Raw genomic sequence first — 5,799 nt, 5'->3', positions numbered from 1 at the left:
AATCATTTGTTTCGTCTATTGTGTACAATCGGCTCAGAAACTGCACTTTACGGGGGGGTGTTGAAAATAAAGCGCCATTTGTTTCTGCGCCACCTAGAGACAATCTTACTTACCTTCTTTTTCACTGGAACCGTGTGTCTTTGGTCTGTAACAAAGCCTCGTGCCGAATAAATGTGTTTGCCGAAAGTTAGCTGTGTATTGCTCATTTGCATCCCCAAAATTCCCACAGAAAATTTCTTTCACCAAATTAAAATCATTTTGCTCAACCCCTCAACACCAAGTTTTCGCGGAGGCACAGTATGGTACGATAGAAGCTCCGAAATTGCAAAGGGAGTAAATTAAAGATTAAAATGTTGATTCGAGGATCGTTTCATCGAGCGTAGCCGGCGCGGAGGTATCGGACGAATAAGGTAAAAAGGTTCCTCTTTGAAAGCGAGCCGACCTCGACAAGGTCGGTGCATTAGGCACCCTTAATCGAGCCGCGGTAGTCAGGGTAATGACGTGTGCTCGAGCACACGGTTCACGGTGTTTAACACTTTATCTATCTCCTCCAAGTTATTAATGACACTCGCTGAGTCAGATGCCGCGGCGAAGTGCGGCATCTTCAGAGTTTAATATCCGAAGAATCGAGTCACTCGGCCGACTACTCGCGGACTTGTACTCCTGGCCTCGAGTGTATACTCGTGGCCGGAGCATTTCACTTCCAATATCCTTCACCCTGGCGAATCGAGTGTCCCTGGACGGCAAACGAGTACATAGAGAGCGCCTTTCATTTCGCGCGAACCTACCGCCAACGAGTGCTTTGAATATAAAGAAAAAAATACCAAGAGAATGAATTCCTGAGTTACCAGGGCGAGAAATCTCCTGATAAAAATCGAGGGACCACGATGTAAACAACAGCCACCGTTCTGCTTCTACAAGATTCATCGACCCAGAATCGAGATCAATTTTTAATATTAGTATTATAAGAAGTATCGATAATATTACATTTTTTATCAAATATTCACTAAAATTAAGTGTTAAGATATTCGAAGTCACCGCTCGAGCGAAGTAACCGCTCGAGACGTTTATCGTTTGTGCGCTTGTATATTGTTTTTTGTTGCGTAATCGATAACATTGTAATTGCATCTTTTTCGTTCTGTGCCATATTTATTATAAATAAATCAGTGTATATTCAAAATTAAGAATAAACGTCTTACTACGCGAAAGTTAATTAAGGCTCATCTACGAAAGGGATAAACAGATGTAACGTCCTTTTAATTTCGCTTAAATAGTTTTTTACTTAAATTTAAATGTCTAGTTGCGAACAAACTTAAGTGGACAGGTAGGGAAAATAGGTATAAACTAAATTTATTCAAAGTAATATAACTATTATGCACTTAAGTGTTATACAGGGTGTTCAGCCATCCCTGGGAAAAATTTTAATGGGGGATTCTAGAGGCCAAAATAAGATGAAAATTAAGAATACTAATTTGTTGATAGAGATTTCGTTAAAAAGCTATTAACGTTCAAAGTTTCGCCCGTACTGAATTTTTTTCTAGAAAGTGGATAGGATTTCGGTGGTAGGTCTATTCATAAAAAATTATTGTAATTGAGCCCCGCAACCGAAAATAATTTTTCCAGAACGATTTGAAATTTTTCAATTTCGCCGAAAAATTTAGGTACCAACCCTGTCGATTTTTCTTAAAAATTCGTTTTTGATTTATAGTAATTTTATTTGACGCCCTACAGAAAAGTTGTATAATACTTTTTTGTAGGTACTCATGAGCTCTACTTCAAAAAAAAGTTTCATTGAAATATATTTACTTTTGTAGGAGTTATGGCTGTTTGAAAATTGGATCATTTTTATTAGATTTTTCTCAGTTTACGAGGTTAGGGATCAACATTTCGAATATTTTTGCAATTTCTACATATTCTTCATCTAAATACGCGTCGTTTGCGTTTCTTAAAATTAAAATCGTCCAATCCGTTCAAGAGTTATGATATCTTAAAGATTCGCATAAAATTTCGGGAAACGATTTCTGGGCCTGAAATTATATTTTCGGTAAGGAATTTTTTTCTCGAGAATGGTTAGTATTTTGGGGGTATGTCTCTAGACCAAAAATGTTTAGACCAAAAAAAGACCGAAAATAATTTTTCCGGAACGATTTGAAATTTTTTTCATTTTTGATAATTCTATTTGAAGCCATACAGAAAAGTTGTCTAATACTTTTTTGTAGGTACCACATGAGCTCTTTTTCAGAAAAAAGTTTCATTGAAATATATTCACTATTGTAGAAATTATGGCTGTTTGAAAATTGGACCATTTTTTTAGGGTTTGTCTCATTTTGCGGGGTCAAGAATCAACTTATCGGATATTTTTGCGATTTGTACACATTCTCCACCAGAATACGCGTCGTTTGCTTTTTTAAACATTAAAATCGTCGAATCCTTTCAGGAGTTATGATGTCTTAAAGATTCGCATGAAATTTCGGGGAACGATTTCTGGGCCTGAAATTAGATTTCCGGTAAGGAATTTTTTTCACGAGAATGCGTAGGATATCGGGGGTTTGTGTAATGACCAAAAATGATTGCGATCGACTCTTGCAACCGAAAATAATTTTTTTAAAATGATTTGAAAAATTTGTTTTCTGCCAAAAAATTTCAACACCTACTCGATTTTTTTTCTCGAAAGTGGGTAGGATTTCAGGGTACGTCTATTCACCAAAAATGCTTATAATTGACCCCTGCAACCAAAAATAATTTTTCAGAACGATTTGAAATTTTTGAATTTAATTGTTAATAACTTTTTAACGGAGCCTCCATCAACAAATTGGTATTCTTGATTTTCGTCTTATTTTGGCCTCTAGAATCCCTCATTAAAATTTTTCCCAGGGTTGGCCGAACACCCTGTATATCTTTATGGTACATAGATTATTTAACGAATAATTGAAATTAATGTTTACATTTGAGTTAAGATATACTTAACGAAAACGTTGGTTAATTGACGAAGGATAAAAATAAGTAGAAACTCGTTCAAAATATTAGTATAACGCGAAAAATGTAAACAAGCGCGAGGTATTCTTTTCAATCTCACTCAGTAATCTCAAATAAAACAGATTATATCTAAAGAAGCAGCAGAATCTCTTTAAGAAAAGAATTTTCAAATCAAATTCATAACTTGATTATAGCGAACTGTCGAAATAAATTAACTTACTGTACAGTAGCAATAAAGTACAGTTTTCCTAAAAGTACGGATGACAGTTTTCAAAAAATATTTACTACATAGTACTGCTGAAAATTTAAATGGCAACGGACGTAACCATTGCACCACCGCGAGAGAAGATCATCAAATTACTCGTAAATGTCATTAAAAATAGTACGACGAAGGTTGCAGGTGGCGGGTTTAAGATACTACAAATGCAAACGCAACCTAAACATTAACATCAACGTGAGGAAACGTTTAGCTTTTGCTAAAAAATATACAGAGTGTTCGGCCACCCTTGGGAAAAATTTTAATGGGGGATTCTAGAGGCCAAAATAAGACGAAAATCAAGAATACCAATTTGTTGATGAAGGCTTCGGTAAAAAGTTATTAACGTTTAAAGTTCCACCTGTACTGAATTTTTTTTATAGAAAGTGGGTAGGATTACGGGGGTAGGTCTATTCATCAAAAATTATTGTAATTGACTCTCGTAACCGAAAATAATTTTTCCAGAACGATTTGAAATTTTTTAATTTTGTGGAAAAATTTCACACATTTTCGAATTTTTTTCTCGAATATGGGTAGAATTTCGAGGGTATGTCTAACGACCAAAAATGATTGCAATTAACCCCCGTAGACGAAAATCATTTTTCCGGAATGATTTCAAATTTTTTTTTATCCGAAATATTTAGGCACCTACCCCTGTCAATTGTTCTAAAAAACTCGTTTTTGATTTTTAATAATTTTGTTTGACGCTCTACAGAAAAGTCGTTTAATACTTTTTTGTAGGTATCCATGAGCTCTACTTCCCTACTAAATTTCAATGAGATACGTTCACTATTGTAGGAGTTATGGTCGATTTTTCTTAAAAATTCGTTTTTGATTTTTAGTAATTTTGTTTGGCGCTCTACAGAAAAGTTACCTAATACTTTTTTATAGATACCCATGAGCTCTAATAGAGAAAAAAGTTTCACTGAAATATGTTCACTATTGTAGGAGTTATGGCCGTTTGAAAATTGGTCCAGTTTTAGGGGGTTTTTCTCACTTTACGGCGTCAAGGAACAACTTTTTCAATATTATTAGAATGTATACATATTCTTCACTAAAATACGTGTTGTTTGCATTTTGGAAAATTAAAATCCTCCAATCAGTACAGGAGTTATGACATTTTAAAGATTCGCAAGAAATTTCAAAGAAGCATCACATTAGATTTTCGGTAAAGAATTTTTTTCTCGAAAGTGCATAAGATTTCGAGGCATATCTTACCACAAAAAATGCTTGTAATTGACACCTGTAACCAAAAATAATTTTTTCAGAATGATTTGAAATTTTTAAATTTAATTTTTTGCTAACTTTTTAATGATGGCTCAGTCAAGAAATTGATATTCTTGATTTTCGTCTTATTTTGGCCTCTAGAATCTCCCATTAAAATTATTCCCAAGTGTGACCAAACACCCTGTATATGTATATCAGTATCACTCTTGAGAAAAATAATCTGAAGCGATGAAAACAAATATAAACTGCAGCAATTAAAAAAGTCCACTGTTAAATTTGGTGGAGGATCATTAATGTTGTGAAGGTGTTTTTCGTGTAATGGAGTTGGCAACTCTTGGTACAGATTGACGGAATAACGAATGCAAACAAGTATATTGAAATAATAATAAAACAAACAAATTTTTGAGGATTCGAATGTTGAATTATTGAAATAGTCGGCACGAAGTCCGGATTTGAATCTAATCGAAAACTTATGGAGCGTGCTGAATACAAGCGTGTGATTAGAAAAATGGCAGAACAAGAATAATTGCTTTAAATATTTACGATCGGCGTTTGAAAGTATTGATAAAAATTCCATTAAAAATCTGCTAAATAGCATTCCACGATGTTTAAAAGCAATTATTGCAACAAAGAATGATCATACTACATATTAATTTTACATTTTTGTATATTTTATTACGTATCCACTTATTTGACCAACATTTTCGTTAAGTATACCTTATTTCAACGCAAATGTAAATATTAATTTCAATTATGCGTTAAATAATGTATGTACCATGAAGATATAATATATAAAATTTAAGTGTATAATAGTTATACTATGATTAAATTTAATTTATACTTATTTCCTTTATCTGTCCACTTAATTCTGCCCGCAACTACATATTACATTATCGTGTTTCGTGTGTTTAATTTATTTCGAACGAATTTTTTACATATTTCAATTTTTAGTTTTCTATTTTATCGTACATTCTACGACATTTCTAGAAACGTGACATTAAACTTTATCGACGGAAAGAATCACGTTGCAAACATCACGACAAACATGCTGAATAAATAATAAGCAACGTAAATTTTCTTCCGCGAGACAATGGTCAGATTAACGCGAGTTATCATGCTTCGATATTGCATTATACATATTATAGTTAATAACCGAGTCGTTGATCTACCTTTGCACGCAATTATTTTTAATTACCGAGAAATATTCCATGTTTAAAGGCGTTAGAAAATAATCGGTAGAAGGTCAAATGAATTTTTAATGGAACATCGAGCGACGCATTCTTGAATAACGCATAGCTACCATTTTGATCGACAGTCGCAATCCAGTCGTTATCCTGTGA

This window comes from Colletes latitarsis, chromosome 7, assembly GCF_051014445.1.
Source record: "Colletes latitarsis isolate SP2378_abdomen chromosome 7, iyColLati1, whole genome shotgun sequence".
NCBI classification, from domain to species: domain Eukaryota; kingdom Metazoa; phylum Arthropoda; class Insecta; order Hymenoptera; family Colletidae; genus Colletes; species Colletes latitarsis.
The sequence above is the reverse complement of the archived record's forward strand: the minus strand, read 5'-3'. Positions refer to the sequence as shown.